Below are 21,466 nucleotides of genomic sequence, written 5' to 3' on the forward strand. Positions count from 1 at the left end.
GGGCTGGCAGGCAGAGAGAATAGATAGAGGGAGAAATCCGGGAAGAAGAAAGAAGAACAGCGTGAGATCAAGGAGAGGAGGGCGCTAGGGACACAGCCACACGGTCAGCCACAGAGTAAGAGTGAGAGTAAGATTACAGAAGTAAGAAAAGGAAAAAGCCCAGAGGCAAAAGGTGAATGGGATCATTTGAAGTTAAGAAAAGCTGGCTAGAAGCCTATGTTGATTACCCAAGGGAGGCCTTGCCCTCTATGAGGAGGGGATGAGGGTGGGATGGGGAAAGGTGGGGGTGGGTGGGAGAAGGGGAGGGAGGGGGAACAGGGTTTGGTATGTAAAAGGAAAGAAAATTTTTTAAATAAAAAAAAAAAAGAAGAAAAGCTGGTTAGAAACAAGGCAAGCTAAGGCTGGGCACCTATAATTTAGAATAAGGCTCCATGGGTGATTTATTTGGGGGCTGGGTGGTGTGTCCCCAAAAGAGCAGAGGACCCTTAAAGAGCCATAGGAGTAACAAACAGCAACAACATAGATTAAAAGAAAAAAAAAACCTGCAGTAAGAAGAAAGAGCAAAACTTTCCCATTTCTGCCACTATCAAGGAGATACCATAGCTCACAATTCACTATGACTGCTTTCAAATGCTGTCCTTTCCAATAGATGAGCCTTGTCAACTATCACTGGACCCTATCATTGACACATTGATTAAAACATGTAATCAGAAGCATTCTAGCCTATGACTAATATACTCAGGGGATCTGTGATGTATGCCAACGCTTGTAAACGTAGACCAGCTCTTGAAGGGCTGTTGGGTGTTTTTGTTGAAAAGATGGGCCATAATTTGACAAATCAGCAGTCTGGTGGGTGGGCATTTTAATCATGTCTGGTTCTTTGCCCCCATAAAATATCCAACAGTGATCTTTCTTATTCATATAGGTCTGGTCATGTGTATGGCGATCTAAGGTGCATAGGTCTGATAAGTTGAAATACTTGGGGTATATAGTTTTCAGGTTTTCCTTCTAAACGTCGATGTTTCTTGCTTAGACCACCAAAATGGAAGGGCTTCTGTTTTGTCTCTGCTTTATCAACGTGGAACACTGATGCTGTTTTGGACTTTCCCCGGTTCGATAGACCTATGTTATTTTGTATTTGTGTTTGCATTTCTTTCATTGTCAATGCAATTTTTTTTTAACAAGAAAAATTGAAAAGACGTAAAAAAAAAAAAAAACCAAACACATGAGTTTCTAGTTAGATGGTAATGAAAGTATACAGCTGACTTGTGTTGGAGGGATTTAGGCAGAATGCGGGCACTCATTTGCATTTTTTAATCAGAAATGCATTTATTTTTCTCTTTGTCCTGCATAGTTCTCCTATTTGAATATTCAGATATTCAGAAGGCTGCTGGCTGACTGAATCCTGAGACTTAACAATAGTCAGGCATATTCCTTTCTCACGAGTGTGTTCTATCTTCCTAAGGTGAAACACTTCAGCAGAGTAAATCTCAATTCTAAATTCAGGGGGCTCGCTGCTGAAATCATTATGACCACAGCGGAAACAGTAAGCTTTTCAGAAGGCTTTGTCTCCTTAGACAAGTTGGCCCTCTCAAAGAGCGTTGGCATAGCCTGGATCCATGCATCATTCCCTGTCCGCTGCGTTCCTTCTCTGTCTCCCTCAGCCTTCAATGCCAAGCTCAGCGGATGCCCTACTTCAAGGATGGCCCTCAACATGAACTTCCCGTGCTACCTGGCTGGCACCACGCTTTCCGAAATGATCTGTCCTGGCACATTTGTTCTCTCACCAGGCCCTCCTCTCCCCCTTTCCTGCCCTCCTCCCCCTCCCCCTTCCCTCACAAGCCTCTTCTGGCAGAGTCTTTGCTCTGCTCACTGCAGGGAGCACCTTCTTCAGCTAGCATAGCTAGGTGTTTTTCTCCTGGGAACTCATGGAGGGGAACATCCTCCACTTACTCCTGGCCTTATCCCTCGGTACCCTGTCTCATATTCTCTCTCTTCCTCTTTTTCTCCACTCTCACCCCAGGGCTTGTTCCCAGCCGCTTCCCCTTTGTCCTACATTAGTTCATCAGAAATCTGGTCCCTTTAGTCAACCGTGAATGCCCGAGAGAGCATACACTTGGATGGAGCCACAACTCTTGGTGCCAGGCAGAGTGGTATGCATGATGAATTATGAAACCCTTTTCCTGGACAAGTTGAGAATCTCTGGTTCTGCCAGGGCACTGCACCAGCGAATGAGGACATGTGTGACAGATCAGAAAAATCCTTCTTAGGAAACAAATGCTTGGGAAGAGAATTATGTCGATGGCCATTGTGACACACTGAAGATATGTAAGTCCCTCAGGGGTGACCTGAAAACAAGTCTCTTCTCATTTATATTTTAAGTTGAAGGACTAATTAAAATTTAGCTAATATGGTCCAGGCTTGATTTCTCAAACTTCCATAACGAACCCACTTTCTGTGTTTGGCTGTGTACGAACGCTGTAAACAAATACTCCACTCATCATTAGGATGTTGCCTGCATCAGTTTTGGATGGTGAATACATGTCTTCATCCATGCCTTTCTGTCTCTGGGACATGTATGACTCACTGTCACACTTCCAGAAGTCTCTTTTCTTCTTCTCTTGCCCCCTCCCTCCCCTTCTCTCCTTCTCCTTTTCTCCTTCTCCTCCTCCTTCTTCTTCTTCTTTTTTTTTTGTATAAGGGAATGGATCTATGGTCCTGCATATGCTAAGCAAGCGTTCCACCACAGAACCACAACTCCAGTCCCAGCAAGAAGCGTTTCCATCTGACTTTGGTGAGCCCTCTCCGTACAAGAGGTAAGTCCGACCATTGCCAGATTTTCTTCCCTCAGCTTCTTTTCTTGCTATTACAAGACTAGGAACCCGGATTTGTTAAGCTAGGCATCTTTTGGCATGAGGAACATATTTGTTCACATGAACACTTCTCACATTTCTTACCCCTTATGAATTATTCATTCTGGTATTCTCCTCTGTGCACTGGATACAAATTCTCCTTTTCTCTTTTCTGTCAAAAAGAAGAGGAAAACTTGGCCTCTTTTTTTGCTTATATTTCCCTTTGTTAGATAATTACTATCAGGCAGAAGAATTGAATGTTATTAGCATCTATGTAGCCCTGGCTGGTGTGGAACTTGCTATGTTGACCAGGCTGGTCTCGAACTTACAGAGATCCACGCATCTCTACCTCTCAGCTGGGATTAAAGCTGTGTGCCACCATGCCCAGTGATCATTCATAATTAGCAAATAAGTTTTCATTGTTTGATACATATATTCCAAATAGGAATGACCTCTCACTGATAATTATGGTCTTTTGCCTGTATCAGCTCTACCTCTGGAAGCTTTGATAGTGGGATTCAAATTAGGTCACTGAAAGACTGAGGCACAACTTAGTGATAGAGTGCTTGCCTACTGTAGTTCAGCACTTCTCAACCAATGAGTCACAATACCTTTGGGGATTGAATGGTGTGGTGATATACTGTGTTCCCCAGTATATTGTGCACCCTAATAAACTTATCTGGGGTCAGAGAACAGAACAGCCACTAGACAGACATAGATTTCAGAAAATGGTGGCACTCACACCTTTAATCCTAGCATTCCAGAGGCAGAGATCCATCTGGATCTCTGTGAGTTCAAACAGAACAGGCATGCTGACACACCTTTAATCCCAGGAAGTGATGGCAGGAAGCAGAAAGGTATTTAAGGCGTGAGAACAAGGAACTAGAGCTGGTTAAGCTTTTAGGCTTTTAGCAGCAGTTTAGCTGAGATCCATTTGGATGAGGACTCAGAGGCTTCCAGTCTGAGGAAACAGGATCAGCTCAGGAAACGGCGAGGTGAGGTGACTGTGGCCTGTTCTGCTTCTCTGATCTTTCAGTGCTGACCCCAGTACCTGGCTCGGATTTGATTTTATTAATAAGACCTTTTAAGATTTGTGCTACAGAATGGCCCTTCAGACCATCAGAAAACACCAATATTTATATTAACAATTCATAACAGCAGCAAAACTGCAGTTATGAAGTAGCAACGAAAATAATTTTACAGCTGGGGTCACCACAACACGAGGAACTGTCTTTAAGGGTCACAGCATTAGAAAGGTTGAAGACCACTGCCTTAGTTCAATCCTAGCACTACCAAATTAAATAAGTACATAAATAATAGCAAATCTGCAAATGCTTGTTGCTCCTCTTTGTATTCAGTGAGAGAGTAGTATTATTACATTTGAGGCGATTATCAACTACACTTTCAATTTACTATATATTTACTAAATGTAATGGGGTGCACTGTCTGTTTTATGGTAGTCCTGACTCGCACTTGTAGATGGAAGTTTTCCTGTGTTCCCACAGCCGTTCAGTCCCAAATAAACACACAGAGGCTTATATTAATTACAAGCTATTTGGTCTAGGCTCAGGCTTATTACTAACTAGCTCATTCATCTTAAATTTATCCATTTCTATTAATCTATGTATCGCCACGTGTCTTGTGGCTTTACCTGAGTTCTGTTACATCTTGCTGCTTAGGCAACATCTTGCAGCATCTTCCATGACTGTACCTTTCTTCTTCCTGTATCTCTCTTAGACTTCCTACCTGGCTGCCTCCGGTCTTGCCATAGGTCAAAGCAGCTTCCTTATTAACCAATGGTAGCTACATATATTCACAGTGTACAGGAAGACCATCCCACAGCAGATACTTTATACTATATCTATTGTCTGTGCTCTTTCACAAATGTGGAAAAAGAAAGTTGAGCTGTCACTATTGTGGTAAAGCCAGGAAAAAGCATCTGTAAGCTTTGCAAAGCAAAGGAATCCGTTAGATTGTTTCAGCTCTCGCCATAGAGATTAGTGCCCTACACATGCCATGTAAGTATTGGTGGAATGGAACAAAGTGACAACTGGTACACACACACACACACACACACACACACACACACACACACACACACTATATTGTCAAGCTTTTGTTTTCTATCCATGGCATGATACACAGTAAATATTTTCTTTTTTTTTCTTTTTTTTTTTTTTTTGGTTTTTCAAGACAGGGTTTCTCTGTGTAGCTTTGCGCCTCTCCTGGAACTCACTTGGTAGCCCAGGCTGGCCTCGAACTCACAGAGATCCACCTGGCTCTGCCTCCCGAGTGCTGGGATTAAAGGCGTGTGCCACCACCACCCGGCCACAGTAAATATTTTATGCTTTGTAACTTGTATAGATTCTGTTGCAATTGTTTCAATCTTCAGCATCATTGTAACCACAGACAAAATGGAATGGTAGAAATAAATGTACATGGCTCTGTTGCAATAAAACTTTATTTATAAAAGATGGGGGGCAGGACCAGGAGAGGAGGAAGGAGGGGAAACTGCATTGGGGATGTAATATAAGAGAGAAGAATAAATAAAAAACAAAATTAAATTAAAAAAAGGATGAATGGTCTTGGGGCATAGGCCTGTAACTCTGAGCACTGTAACTGTAACTCTTCAAAGACTGAGGATTGAAATGCCAAACTTAACCTGTGCTATAGAGAGAGGTCAAGGCCAAATCTGGTAACTTAGTGAGACCCTGTCTCAAAAATGAAAAGTTAAAAAGAAAACATGAAAAGAGTAGGGGAAGAGCCCCATGGAAAAACACTTAGCATGAATGAAGGCATGTATTTAATCCCCGGTACTGCAAAAACAAAACACTGTTAAACAAAATACCGGCTCCAGGCTGGGTTTGGTCTACAGATGGCCATCTATTGACCTCTGCTATCAGCCTACATCTTGCCTCTGAGTGTGAGTGAGATGCTTCACTGTCTCAGCTTCTGGTTGGCAATGGTGGGGGTAAGATATGGATAGGGAGTGCTGGCTATAAAGAAAGACCTCCTTTTCCATATTTGGTTACTCTCTAGCAGCCCCATGGAAGATATGCCTTTTAGCCTTGAGCCCACAACCCTGTTAACAAGGACAGGGTGTGGATCTAAGGGTCAATCCAGTGTCAATAAGTGACAGTAGCACATGGTGGGAGGAAGGAATGAATTGTATTCAGTTTTTTGTTGCTCATAAAAATTGGATAGAGTACACGTGGGGCAGTTCTACACAAGGGTGAAAGTCCCTTCTGGAATTTCATACTTCCAGAGAACGGGCCCTGGACTTAGTCTGTCTACAGGGTAGAGAATAAGTCACTGTTCTCTGAACATCACTTTGGAACATACAGGTTTCAAAGAAGAGATGTGTCGACATCTGAGTCAGCAAGAGATGAGAGACGAGGATTTTACTGCTGTAATAAAGCACTGTGACGACCAAAAGGAATGGGAAGGAAAGGTTTATTTCAGCTTACAACTCTTGGGTCACACGCCATCACTGAGGGAAGTCAGGGCAGGAACTCATGGTAGGAGTCTGGAGGCAGGAACTGAAGCAGGGGCCCTGGGGAACACTGCTTATTGGCTTCCTCCCGTGGCTTGCTCAGTTTCCTTTCTTAAACAGCTCTGTGGTCTGGGCCTTCCCACATCAGTCATCAACCAAGAAAATTCTCTACTCACTTGCCTACAGGCAATATGATGGAGGCTCTTTCTCAGTTCAAGTTCTTCTTCCATTCAGGACAGAAGTCTCCCCAGGACAGATGTATTCCTTACACAGAAGCTTATTGTTGCATCCAAAGAACTATGTGATAATAACTTATGTGTCTGAGTTTTTTTTTTTAGTCTACCAACAGTCTACCTCAGCACCATGCTTTTGACATGGTTAACTTCTTGGCAAGTAGACTATTTGGCTCATCTTCAAAAGAGCTTGCAGCAGATGGGAAGAACTACCGAGACCCACAGCTAGACAATATGTAGAGAGTGAGAGATCTTGGAACACTCATCTCTAAAAAGGATACCCCCACCAAACACCTCCTTTCAAGGTTCAGGCAGTCCTGTGGAATAGGATGTGGAAAGAGTTTAAGACTCATAGCGGGTAGAGGAGACTAAGGAAACAAGGCTTTCTAAATCAACAGAATCAGCACACATACAAATTCACAGAGACCATGGCAGCATGCACAGGGCCTGCATGGGTCTGTGCCAGATGGGATCTTAGAGCTGAAAGGAGAAATGGACACATGTTCCATCCCTAACCCAGAAGCTATCTCCAATTGATAGCCACTTGCAAATAAAAGTTTAGTTTGCTCCAAGGGAGTCTCACTGGGGAAACAAACTACTTATAAGGGTAGGCTGCATGCCCAGCAGTAGATGGTCAACAGAAAATAAACCCAGCAGCATTGTTGGAGGTTCCCTGTCTCATAATATCCTATCAGGGCTTTGCTTGTTTGTTTTTTAATTTAATTAAATTATTATTTTATTAAATGTATATATTGGATCTTTTCTTCTATATCTGTTTCTTGGGCTCTCTTCCTCTTGTTTGATTGTTTTGTCCTCTTTCAATTTGTCAGTTTTTGTATTATCATATTATATTATATCATATCATAATTCCTTGAAAGCCTGTTTTTTTTTTTTTTTCTAATGAGAGACAGAAAGGGGTGAATCAGAATGGGAGGGGAGGTGGGGAGAACTAGGAGGAGGAGAGGAAGGGGAAAACATAATCAGGATGTATTCTGTGAGAAAAAAAATCTATTTTCAATAATAGGAAAAAAAGAGCATTTGGCTTGATAACTTCTAGAGCTTCCGTGTGGTACCTAAGCTCGGAAGGTAGTTACAGAGCAGATGAGGATTCTGACCTGAGTGTGCTCAGCCTCCCCAACCACTGCCTTTTCAGATTAGCCCATTTTATAGCGTGAGAACGCCTGGCCATCTGCAGGAGACAGTTAGATAAGAAATCAGGCTTTTCTCATGAGATTTTATTTTTATTTATTTATTTTTTAAAAATCATTTTTTTTTTCTTGTCACTTACCCTGCTAAGGCAACCATCTGTTCCTTAACACAAATGCCCAGGTTGTACTGATGGAAATATTCCCCGGTGTGCCTCCAACCTTACTGGCTTCTTGCACAAGCTTTTTCTCTGGGGGAATCTTTTTATGTTGTCCCTCTGCTAACTATTCTAACTCTACATCTGAAGCTTTCATTAAAGGTCCTTGTCACAAAATCTGAGAAGACAGAGCCTCGCTCTTCAGCCCTTTTCTATCATGTGCTGATACTGACATATCACTCAAATGGCCTTCGGGTTGACTGCCTGTCATAGAGGGAACAGATGAACTTCCAATGTTTGGAGGATCCGTGTAATTACCCATGTTCATTACTGCCTTGTTTGTTTCCTAGGATTTTTGGTCAAGTAGAATCATGGTTCATTTTGCGCGCGCGCACACACACACACACACACACACACACACACACACACACACACACACATCTCTGATGCTACCCCAGAAGATGGATTAAATCAGCCTCCATCACGCACTTCTCTGTAATGAGGGAGTTGTTTTGGATTTGTGGTACCCAATGCAGCAGGCACTAGCTCCATGTTACTATAAAACCCTTGGAATGCAGCTAGTGTGAAGGAACAGCTGCCATTTTTATTTCACTTGATGCGTTAAAGTTACTTAAAATTAACTAAGTAAGTAAGTAAGTAAGTGATTTTTGAGGGTTTCACGTAAACCAGGCTGGTCTGGGACTTGCTAAAAATCCAAGGATATCCTTCAACTACTGATTCTCCTGCATCTACCCCAAAGATGAAATTACAGTCTTGCCCCATCATGGGCAACCAGCAAAATTAAATTTAAATGAACATATGTGAATGGTTAGTGGCTACTCTATAAGAAAAGGCCACTGTAGAGCACCTGCCCTCTTGAATACAATATGAAGGTTTTTTTTTCTTTCTTTTTTTTCAAATCAATCTTACTACTAAGCGTTTAAATGAAAGTAGATTACCAGAAAGTTAATTTTGTATAAAATTGATTTTGTGTTATTGAAATACATATTTACAAATGTTAATTTGGAAACAGTCTTGACTAGGGTTGCAAGGCTTATCTTGGAAGTTGAAAACTTTGTGAAGGGAAAATGGTTTATTCTGGGAATATGAAAAATAATTCTTAAGTACAGCTTGTAGCTGGAGTTTTTCTGGTCCTGCCTGGCTCACAGTCAGGACAAATCTCTCTGACCCGCCAGTCCCACAGCCGCTCAGATCCAACCAAGTAAACACACAGAGACTTATATTGCTTACAAACTGTATGGCCATGGCAGGCTTCTTGTTATCTAGTTCTTCTATCTTAAATTAACCCATTTCTATTAATCTATACTTTGCCACGTGGCTCGTGGCTTACCGGTACCTTACATCTCCCTTGTCATGGCGGCGGCTGGCAGTGTCTCTCCGACTCAGCCTTCCACTTCGCAGAATTCTCTTCTCTGCTTGTTCCACCTATACTTCCTGCCTGGCTACTGGCCAATTAGTGTTTTATTTATTAACCAATCAGAGCAACACATTTGACATACAGACCATCCCACAGCAGCAGCTTATATATTCTAAATATTTCTAACAACCCTCCAGGAATGGTGCTTCAGGAGATGAGGTGAGAGAATGGGTATGATAAATGGAAGCTGAGAGGACCCTGAGATATGGATGAATGGGAGCGATCAGGGTCTGGATTCAGATGCCAGCACAGGAAGTGTGTGTAAATCAACTTCTGAATTTCTGGTTCCTCATCTATAAATTAGGAAGGATACTAACACTCATCCGAAATATTGTACAGCATTTCTGAGACGACAGAGAGAATATAGTATATTATTATACTATATAGAATATAGTATAATGAGTATAGCATGAGAGATGCTATACTCATGGCATGTATTATTTAAATTCAAACATCTTGATTCTGGAATCCTTGCAGATTAACTCTGTGTGAGCATCATGTGGGAGGAATCTGCCTTTCTCACCTTCTATTGTGAAGACAGTGAAGAGAATATATGTATAAGCATAGTAAGGGAAGCAACACTGCCTCCGTGTTAATCCACAGAGATATTTGATTGGGTTCACGCATTTTGCAATTCTAAAAACCGATCTCATCTTAAAAAGCAAATCTTAATTTGTATAATTAAGACTGACTCGATCTTTAAGTTTTTCCCTTCCCCGTTTTCACGATAAAAATTTTTCAGGAAACTATGGTAAGTTTTCCCGTTAATTTTCAATACTCACTCAGTGTCTTGTTTTGCAGCCACCTCCTGTTGTTTGCCCCAAACCTCCAGCTGAGCAGTTTGTCCAAAGTGAGGGAGCGAAGCAGCCGCGGACAGGAGGAAAAATCGACAGGTTTAGTCAAGATGTCTTAGTCACATGACTGTGAGTCTCACTCCTGACAACAGTAACGCTTTTGGCTACTTACTACTCAGTTTCTGTTTCTTTCCAGCTAACTGTGTGCCAGGCTGTTCTGACGGAGTAGGGGAGATGCCCCTCTTAATTTTCTAACCTCAAGAAGTTGCAAGTGAAACGCTCTTTCTTCTGCTCAACAGAGAGTACTTTTCATGATGAGGAACATTTATATCCCAAGGTTAGCCACTGAAGTTTACTAAGTTTAAAATACACTCTCACCAAGCCACTTGGTTGATTAGAGCACAATGCTAATAAAATCTTCACCCCAGCTATTGTGTTTTAAAAGTACTTTCTGGCCGGGCGGTGGTGGCGCACGCCTTTAATCCCAGCACTCGGGAGGCAGAGCCAGGCGGATCTCTGTGAGTTCGAGGCCAGCCTGGGCTACCAAGTGAGTCCCAGGAAAGGCGCAAAACTACACAGAGAAACCCTGTCTCGAAAAACCAAAAAAAAAAAAAAAAAGTACTTTCTGATTTCTAGTCTTAAATCTAGATGGTCTTCTAATTTTTTTGTTATTTTTAAACTTTATTATTGGTGTGTGTGTGTGTGTGTGTGTGAATGTATGTGTATATGTGTGGGTGAGTGAGTGTGCACACACATGCATATCACAGCACATGTGTAGAGAGCAGAGCACAAATTTGGGAGTCAGTTCTCTTCTCCTAACTTGTTTTGAGGCAGGGTCTCTCTTGTGTTTGCCATACTGCGCTGCACATTCAGGTTAACTTGCCTGAGAGCTTCTGAGCAATTCTGTCTTTATTTCCCATCATGCCATTGGAGTGCTAGGATTAGAGGTGTGTTGTAGCAGGATCTTTTCTCTGGTCCCACCTGGCCCCCTGCAGTCCAGACAAATCTCTCTCACCTGCAGTCCTGCAGCTGCTTATAAAATAATCACTCAGAGGCTTATATTAATTATAACTGCTTGGTCATTAGCTCAGGCTTATTACTGACAAGCTCTTACATTTAAATTAACCCATAATTCTTATGTATGTTTACCCATGTGGCTTGGTACCTTTTCTTAGTTCTGCCTTGTCATCTTGCTTCCTCTGTGTCTGGCTGGTGACTCCTGACTCAGCCTTCCTCTTCCCAGAATTCTCCTCGTCTCCTTATCTTGCCTACACTTCCTGCCTGGCTACTGGCCAATCAGCGTTTTATTAAACCATTGTACGAGGGCATTATCCCACAGCAGTGTGTTTTGTTGCGTCAAGCATCACAGGTCCTGAAGATTGGACTCAGTTGCCGCGTTTGCTTAGTGAGTGCTTTTGCTCTCTCAGCCATCTTGCTGACCCCACGTGCTCTTTTAGTTGACTTGTAGATGCAATAGTTTTAAAAGGAATACACTATGATATGTTCCTTTTCCACATTTGAAACAATTGATTCATGACTTATACGGGTAAGTACTTAATAATGAAAAATGCTACTTATTCTTAAAAGTGATGAAAGAAGGCTTTGGCAACCCAATTTCTCCCATTTGGTCCCTGTGTTCTCTGTTTCAGCATTCTAGCCAAGCCTGATGTCTGGATAGTTCATGATTTATATGTAAATACAATAGTATGGTATTTATTTTATAACATATACAATGGGAAATTGTAACTGAAAGCCTCTTTCATGATATGAAGTTCTCTGAACTGTCACACTTGGATAGCTATTCCAGGATGAGTTAATGTCAGGTGGGCTAGATGAGATGCATAGGTCACGAAGACAAGCTTTAGTTTGTCAGATGATGTCAGATGGTCTGTGGTAGAACAGGCCACTGACACTAAGAGCATGGAGCATTATGCTTCCCCTCAACTTAAGGGAGAATTCAGAAGCCTTAAAACAAGTACCATGAGAGCATAAATAAGTGGTATTCAGAGGAAACACAGTGTGCTTTGCTTATATCCAGACAATCCCCACAATTGCTCTTTGGAAGTGAACCTGTGGGAAGGTCTATCTGTCATTCCTGACATGTAGGATCCTCATCTTATTTTTGTGTCTTTCTCAACATACAGTAGAGAAACTTGCCTTAACTACTTAAAGGACAATGTGATATCTATCTATCTATCTATCTATCTATCTATCTATCATCATCATCATCATCTATCATCATCTCTCTCTCTCTATATATATAACTATATATATATAGTTATAAAACACACACACACACACACACACACACACACACACACACACACACACACACACGCACATCACTTAGCTGTACCCAGTAACCCCCTCAACAGTTTCAGTTTTAGGAAAATATTTTTCAGACAGCTGGCACACTTAGAACAAAGTCTTATCTGTTGATGATAAGTTGATAATTAGGGTTCTCCAAAACAATCAGAGCTAAGTATATTTCATTATACTTCAATTATTATCACAAACAGCTTTGGAATGTGTCACTATCCATTGCAAACGCTTTTTTTTTTCTGCATTGGAGGTTTGTTTTTCAACTCATCTAGGAGGGAAAACACGGTTAACCATTACGTTTTCAGCACAGTTGCTTGTGTTTGATTCCAGTAGAGAAAAGCTTTTGTAGGTCGCAAAGGCTGCAAATGAGAAGAAAGGAATAATTAGGCCAAGGATGAATAAGATGATATGGAATCTTGAGGATTCTGAGATACATCAGAATCTGACATACGAGGCTATAACCTCAAATCATTGTACATGTTTCATATGTTAAAATAAGAAGTGAGTAAGTTCTCAGTAATTCCAACAGTATGTATGTATGTATGTATGTATGTATGTATGTATGTGTGTGTATGTATATTTGTATCTATCTGTCAATGTATAGTCTGTCTGCCTGCCATTTGTCATAATATTTTTCTACCTACTTATATATATATAGTAAAAACAGAAATCTAGTAAGGATCTTTTTAAAGTCGCTCTTAAGGATCAAACACCAACCAGAATCAAGAATAAAACACACAGAAATAAATGGTTGGAGCTATGTTCTTATGGTCTACATTTGAAAAAAATCATTCATTAACATAAAACATAAAAACTATTAGAAATATGAACACATAATATTAATATTTATACTGTCTGCAGCTGACCTCTTGCTAATTACAAGATGGAAAATTGTAACGTCTTCCAAAATGTAGACCAATGTGGAATTGCCCATAAATTTTCCAATCAAGATACATTATCTCGCTTAAAATAAATGGATAACTGAGTGAGTTTTGGAGATGGATAGTGAAACTTGTAACATTTTGGTGTTTCTTGGTTAACAACCATCTTCAATGATATTAATTTTAGCTGTTAAGCATAATGGTAACTCCTTATATTTCAGTAATTTATAAATTCTTCAAATATTTGTTACCTACCTTTTCTGAAGGAGAAACTAATATTTATTGAGAGTCTGCCTTATGCAAAGACCTCTCCATGCCTGCCATCTCATTTCATTCACAAAAATGGTCTTTCAATACAGGTCCTCTTACTCTATGCTAGAAAAAATAACATACACCATAGGGTGCTAAGGATTTATTTCAAATTTTAGCACATACTGGGCAAGTGCTTTATTATAAAGCTAACTCTTGAGCACACATATCAAACATGTTGAGCTAGGAAAAGTTTATTCCCTACCTCATTCATAATTGATATATTTTTTTTTATTATTTTAAAGTTCTTATAATTTCACATTGGTAGTCTCCAGGTTACTCATGGTCAATTAGAACACAAGATTTTTGTCTTTTATTGATGTTTTTCTGTTGGCTTAGCAGCTACATATGAATTTACTGATATTTTAATTATCATCTGTGGATCCATGGCCTTGGTCAGTACCCTGTCAGCCATTTAGGCCTCGACTGTGGTATGTAGGTTTAAACTAAGTCTCTATTGTCCTATTGACCAACAAAGACTTGGAAGTCAATGTTGGGGTGAAAACCTGCTAGATCATAGAAGCCAAGGAGCAACCAGCTGACCTTGGTTTTTGGCCAGAGACACCACAAGAGATAGGTCTCTTCACTCGTCCCAAAACTAAAAGGAAACTCAAACTCTAGTCTCTGCCCTTTCCTTCCTGAGTGTCTTTTCTATCCACATGCCTGGCCTCTCTATGGTTAATTCCAGTCAGCTAGTCGCTGGCTTCACCCCCTGATTCAAGGTAACCTTCATTGACAGTCTCAGAGTACAGTGCAACCAAAATATCCCATATTTTATTTGCCAACATAGCCTTCATTATTGTGTCCATAGACATTAGAAAGGAAAGATTGACTTTTCTCTTTTCCCCTTTGAATTAAATTTAGATGCTTGGTTCAGAGTGGGGGAAATGCCAAGGGTCACTTATCTCATTAGGAATCTGTGTGCAACCTGAAATAACTGTCTGGTGTGTTATCCTGAATGATAAACACTCCTTTGTGACACACACAACAGGGATCATCTTAAGCATCTCCTTACTAATCAGGAAGTGTACCCCTAAATCTCTCTTCCCCCTAACATTTCCTAAGGTTGCCAAAAATGAAATCTCTAGTCTCCAGCCATACCTTGATTAAAGCTAAATTGTCTTCAACTAGTCAACTCTCTAAGAAACAGAGATTATGTTTCTTCATTTTTCTATTTCTACAATTGATGTTCTGAATCCTGGGTATAATGCAAACACAGCAGTGTACTTACTTCTAGAATTTTTATTTTTGAGAAAGCTTTGGAACTTAGAATTACTATCTATAGTACATTTTCCCAACTGGAACATGTCAAGATATTTAAAACAGTAGTCTTCAAAGATTGGACAGTTAATGACCAGAGCAGAGTTGAAAGCAGCACATATTCTTTGGCAAATTCTAGCTTTTTTACACATATTCTAGATCCAGAATTCTATTGGCTTCATGGAAATATGTGACATTACAGAATATTTTATTGAGTTCACCAGAGTATAAGAATTTAAAGCTAAGTAGCTGGTATTTTGGAAAATTCTGATTTTTGCTGACACAAGACTGAGTTGAAACCTTTTGAATGTCAAGGCTATGTGTTGTCCTTTCCTCTCTCTGTTCACAGAGATCAAGGGTAGGAACTAGGGCTGTTTACTCCATGAAGCCCAAACCCAGATGGCATCCAGTAGACCAGTGCTGGTACAGTACTTTCTTGCTTGAATGAGTCACTGTGTCTCTAAAAATACCTTGCACTCAGGGATTAGATGGGTCAGGCTAAGTAAACATTATCAATGCCAGATGACTATGAAACAATATCCAATCGTTCAGCAATCTCATCAGCATTCCAGCTCAGGAAATCTGGCGTGATTGCTCACTTGCATTTATGGTCTGGGAGGCATCTAGTGGGCAGTAGTCCCGGACATTAGGAGAATGACCCGTTTTACCTTCTTAGGACACACCGAAGCCATGTGGTCCTTTTTATGGAATGGATCCACTTGGGGCTTAGCCTAGAAGAAGCCACCCGTTTGTACCATTGCTCGCTCAGAATCTGGGCAGCGAGTCATTTGGAGTTAAATGGAGCTCAAAAATCTTGATGATTCCAAGTTCCCAATGGTGTAAACGTGGTTTGAAAAATATGGAATACTCAATTTAGTTTTAAAATTTAGCTTTTAACTCAGCCTTAAATAGGATGTCTTTATCAAATCCCTTCCCTCAAGGCTCAGGGGTCTATGCAGAGGAGAAGGCAGGAAGACTGTAGGATCCTGAGGTGGTGGATGACTCCAAGAAAACCACATCTTCCAGACACAACAAGACAAATAACACATATGAACTCACAGAGACCCTGACAGCATACACATGACCCACACAGGGCCAAACAGGACAAAACCCCAGTACTGATAAAGGGAAGGAGACACAAAATCCCACCCCTAACTAAGATGCTATTTGCAATTAACATCTGCTGGGAAAGGGAAAAATCAGTTTTCTCTGAAGAAGTATCTGTGTGTCTCTCAACCACAGTACAGCACAGGCCCCATGCTCATGAGTAGTTGGACAACACAAAGCAGAACCCATGTTTTCCTTTTATCCTTTTTAGAGAAAGAAATATGAACTTGGGTGGGTAGCGAGTTGGGGAGGAGGATCAGAGAAGAGCTGGGGGGAGGAAAGAATGATCAAAATATATTGTATGAGAAAAAAATTCAATAAAATTTTTAAAATGGCTTTTTAAAAATTGATAAGATGGTTGGATAAATGCAACAATGCAAATTATTCTCCCCACAATTGAGAGGCTTCAATACAGATGTGGCTGCTTTGAGCCAAGCCCTCTTTCTAGAAGCCTTTCATAATGGAAACCCGCCAGACATTATACGAGTTTCATAACATCTATCCCATGAAATAGTGGTGTGGTGTCTGAGGTCTGTGGTACACCAGGGTACATTTGTTTCGATTAAAATGAAAATAATAAAGGAATCTCAGAATTGAAGGCAGGCCTATGGGACATTTAAAACTACTTCCCTAACTGAGAAACTGTAGCATGGGAATGAGCTTACTCTCAATTGTGGGCTAAGATTTAAATGTTATGCTTCATTTTCAGAAGTCGAGATATTAAATCAAGCCTTCAAGTATAAGAGGCTAAACAGAATTTTCTAAAAGTAGGCTTTGAATATATTCTAGAGGCAACACAAGAATGTTTCTATTGTTTTAAAGTCTTTGAACAGATTTGTGTGTTTAAGTCACATGCTTTCAAAAATAAGATAATTACTCATTCTTTGGATTTATACAGAATGGATTTTTCAAAAGCTTTTCATAAAAAGCATTAGATAAAATTTAGAAAAATAGTCTCTTGTCAGCCTAATACTTCGTACCCGTCTCAGCACGGCTCTGATTAAAGTCTTTTCCATTTGCTTTTTTTGCATCTGTATGTGTATGTGAATATTAATGGTTTAGGATCTTGAAAGCGTGTTTTCCCTTTTGAATGCTTTATTTAAAAATATATATATTTATATATACCCAGCACCTGATGACTCTTCTGAGACCAGTTTGACACAGCTCAAGGTTTAACACAAAGACTGTGGAGAAAAAGGAAGAAATGAATGGACCCAAGCAGGTGATGGATAGATGGTGGTGTGCAGTTCATTAGGAAGGGCACACATGAGATGTCATATTTCATGTCAAACTGGCTGAGAATGTTGCTTTAAAACAACATACGGTTCATTGGAAATCAGTGCATTTCCATGCTTATATTCTCTTGGTTTTCTAAAGAGCAGGGATAGCCCATCTTGTTACAGGACTCCTGGGAAAAGCAAGAGGTTTGCCACATGAGGACTCTTAAGCAGCCGAATTACATCTTGGGCACACATTCCATTATGCAGTGGTAACCTGTCTGTCTGGCTTTCTGTGACTAGCAAATCCCTACCATTGTGAGACTTGCTTAGTCATTTAATTCTGACTAAGGAAGGAGCTTCTTGATGCCTCTCTTTTTACATCCACTGAGTACTGATCATTTAATGAATGCAGAGGTTCAAATCTCAGGTCCATTCTTTATTTACATCGCATGTGGAAAGTTTTCTTTAAAGCATATTTCTACCGTCTCAACATTCCCAGGCAACATATCAAAGTATATTATTTGAAAGGCTCAATGTCATGTCTGGTGTATCAGAGCTATTTTTTACCTTCTCAGAAACCACAAGTGGGTATTAACATGTCAGTGAATTAAAGGTGGCTCACTGTGAGACACAGTCAGCTTCTAACTATGCTATGACATGCTTGCAGGTTCAAGCCAAAAAACCCTGGGATACAGAAATGGTGGTTGTAACCATCGTGAAACAAACACCACCATTAAGCAAGCTATTCAAATTCACAAGACCTCAGTTTCCCCATCAGCACAATGATGAGTGTGTGATTTCTTCCTAAAGTCCTGTGAAGATTACATGGGAAGATCTATGTAATTGCCTACCCATACTAGGAATTTAATAAAGTAGCTATTCTCATTTATACTGAGCATTTTGATGGCACAAGGCCCGTCCGTCACTTTGACAGAGCTGCAGATGTGACCAAGTGGAAATCTTTCCCTAGGGAGTGATGAAATCAAGAATACGGCTCACTGAACGACTCCCTATTAGGCTGGTGATAAACACAGCTTGGCTATTCATGGTAAAATGGTCCTAACGATTACCACACTCTCACTTCCCTCTCAGAAGATGTACGATTACAGACGGGTCAGTCTGACTTAAACTCAGTTTCTGGTCATCATGGCCCAATGATAAATATAGTTTAAAAAAAAAAAAAAGAAGTCTGCAACAGAAGGAAACTTTGAGTATATCAGTATTTCCGTGTCAAGTTGTGAAATGGTGGCATGATGGGTATTATGGATTTCCGTCTCCTGTTTTTGGGGGATAGTACTGAATAGACGTATTTAAGACACTGAATCGATCAAATGATTCTAACACAAGTCTTCCATCTTCCTCAGGATTCCAGTAGAACCCAAAAGACATAATTTTAAAAAACTGAATTAATCAATTATTCCAGCACAAGCCTTTATTTTTCTCAGGATTTTAGTTTGAAGGGAAAATTTTAAAAGTGTGTTTTCATATTGTAAGTGATTTAATTTTTTTTCTTCTTCTCCATGTAAGGCAATATATTAGTCAGATCACCTATGTCCTGGGTTGTAAAAATGAACCAGGTATTTATTTCTCTTTTTTGAGTGTTTTTTTTTAAATTTAGAATATGGAATATAGAAATTTCCAAAGTGACTTGATCCAACCACCAACTGGGCTAGCTTGGCTAACACTCAGAGACAGTTGACTATTGTTGGTCTCGTTCACAATACAAAAGGATCAGCCTTCAGGGTTGAGCCACAGAGCACCTACCTAACATCCAGGAGGGTTCCGTCGCCAGCACTCCACAGAGCAAACAGAAAAGGGAATGAAAACTGTCTCAACCAGTTCATACTTTCTATGGTCTAATAATTCACCCCATGCAAGCTTCTGTCACTGGAGGTTTTTTTTTTTTTTTAAGTGTGCCTCATTAGTGTTCAGTATTTCTCATTGCATCTATGGTAGCAAGTAAAAAAAAAAAAAAAAAAAAAAAAAAAAAGAGGACTCAGAACAGGAAGAAAATAAAGTATAGCAGGAAGAAAAATAAAGGCCCATTTCTTAAACTAATCATGACATAGCTTACCGTGTCCTGCCTGATAATTTCTATCAGCCAGGGATTTGGACTTCAGCTCAAGTCAAAAGCAGACAGTGGCATTTTCAATGGACTGAGTTCTAGTGCTAGCTCAGAGCCCCAGAAACTTCTAGAATAAAATGGAGAAAAATGCAAACTAAGAAATGAAATCTTCATCTCCGCAAGGCTGTTTATTCCATTCTTGACTTCCCTGTTCTGTCTCTATCAGCCCTGTGATCAGTCACATTTACTGTTCCTGCCTTAATCTCACGGTCCACTCTTGTTTCCAAGTCACGAAAAGTTATTTTCATGTCATTGTTTCCCCAGAGAGAAGAAATAGTTGACATGGATGTTCAAAACAAAACATCTTGTGCCTACAGTTTGGATGACAACCTTGCACCCTGGATTTCAGTCTCTTCTTTGGCAAAATGAACCAGGGTAAGTTTTCCAAATTTAGCAGTCCCTTAAGCCTTTAACCTGGAGGTGGTAGAGATTAGTGAAGACTCCTGGAGCTGGCCTGCCTGGGTCTGAAGTCTGAATTTAGTGCCTCTTACGGGCTTTGACCCCGTTCAGCTAGTTCATCTCAATTTTGTCGTGTCATAAGAACATAATAATTCCACCTTCACCATGACATTGTGAAAACTAAGTGAGAAACACAGTGAAGACACACTCATAATAGCGCCTGACACACACTTAGGTCATAACAAACACTAGCTACTATTTGTCAGATCTGCCAGCCTACATTAGTTGTGCAAAGTACTTTCAGATGATGGTGACAAGGATCCTGACACTAGGGTGAATAATGAACCCCAGAAAGGTGAACTGACTTCCTTACAATTAACATCAACTGGAGTATTGAGCATGGAGACTCCTGTCTCACCCAAAGACTTTTCAACTGGACAGCACAAAAATACAAATAGTGTTGGATATGGCTCTGACCCCATGGTTCTGATTTTGAGATTTTTTTCTAGTAGTCTTTGTTGTCCATGTCATAGGTGTGACTATTTTGTGCTTCACAGTTCCTGAGAATTATCATGATTTGTTGATTGAACTTTTCATCTATGAGTGATGTCTTTTGGAATTATAGCAAACTTGAGCTAAGGTTAAACTTAACGTGTCTTATGCACGGCTGTCCTTCACATGTGGCTGATTTTCTAAGGGTGTTGATTGGGATGTATTGTTCCTTGTGCATGTCAGTGAGAGCTGCTGACTTATTTGTGTACAAACAGGTCAAAACCTAGGATATTCCAGAGCAGTGGAATGAACTGTACATGTTACGCATCTAAGGGTCCAATGACCAGCATGTGGAGAGCACAGTCACAGCTCATTTGAAAGACGAACTAACACATCTCTGTTCAAACACTTTAACAGCATCCCCATCTGAATTCTACTTGGGGAGAAGTTCATTGGCACAGCTCACTTACTTGGCCACTTTTCTGAGAAAAACAGTGAGTAATTTCTCTGCTTACAGGAATAGAAGCAGAAAAAGCTTTTCCTTTTCTTTGTTATGCCTGTGACATCTACTGACCTACACCTGGCAATTCAATGAGACAAAAAAAAAATGTGCAAAAGAAAACAGCAGTATGTGACTGAGAAGAGGGAAAAAGCCCAGGAAGTGGAACTGGTTGGGAAGCACGTTTTAAAAGTCTGAAAATGGAGTATTTTATTTATTACATCTTAACAAGTTTTTTTTTTTTTAAAGCCATTTCTTAAAGGAAATCCAATTTGAGACAAACCGTGTGCCAACTAGCAAGGCTTCCACCCTCATCTTCTTTCAACTGAGCTTCTTATTTTGTTTTCATGAAGAAAGGATACTTCAGCTACTGCATACACACTACATGCCAGGTATAAATCAGGGCTGGAATCTCATCTGTATCACTAATTCTTCTTTTAGCAATACTCACAACCTTATACTGAGATCTCTCAGTTCCATTGAAAATGTCCGAAAGTTTATACAGTTTTTTCAGGGTTTGAATACATTTCTGCCTCATTCTGAAACTGGAAATCCTGACCATTTTATTCTTTGTGATCTGTTGAGGATGTGATGAAATGTGTGGCTATTAATCTTGTATCTCAGTGGGGCTAAGCCATTGTGCCCAGGCATTTGGTCAGCCATTATTTTAGCTGGTTCTCTAAGAGTATGTCTAGAGGAGATTGACATTTGAGTAAGTTCATATTGAGTAAGGCAGATC

At 40.2% G+C, this 21,466-nt stretch overlaps 1 long non-coding RNA gene across 1 annotated transcript in view; it reads left to right on the top strand.

Annotated features, from left to right (window-relative positions):
• LOC128119997 (uncharacterized) overlaps positions 1 to 20,764 on the top strand; it is a 73,462-nt gene extending 52,698 nt beyond the window's left edge. Inside the window, exons 2-3 of the long non-coding RNA XR_008221742.1 lie at positions 19,602 to 19,712; positions 20,504 to 20,764. This is a non-coding gene — a long non-coding RNA (uncharacterized LOC128119997). The remainder of the gene's footprint in view (positions 1 to 19,601; positions 19,713 to 20,503) is intronic.
• The last annotated feature ends 702 nt before the right edge of the window (positions 20,765 to 21,466 follow it).

The sequence above is a fragment of the Peromyscus californicus genome, unplaced genomic scaffold (genome assembly GCF_007827085.1).
Source record: "Peromyscus californicus insignis strain IS unplaced genomic scaffold, ASM782708v3 Scaffold_24__1_contigs__length_46423439, whole genome shotgun sequence".
Lineage (NCBI taxonomy): Eukaryota > Metazoa > Chordata > Mammalia > Rodentia > Cricetidae > Peromyscus > Peromyscus californicus.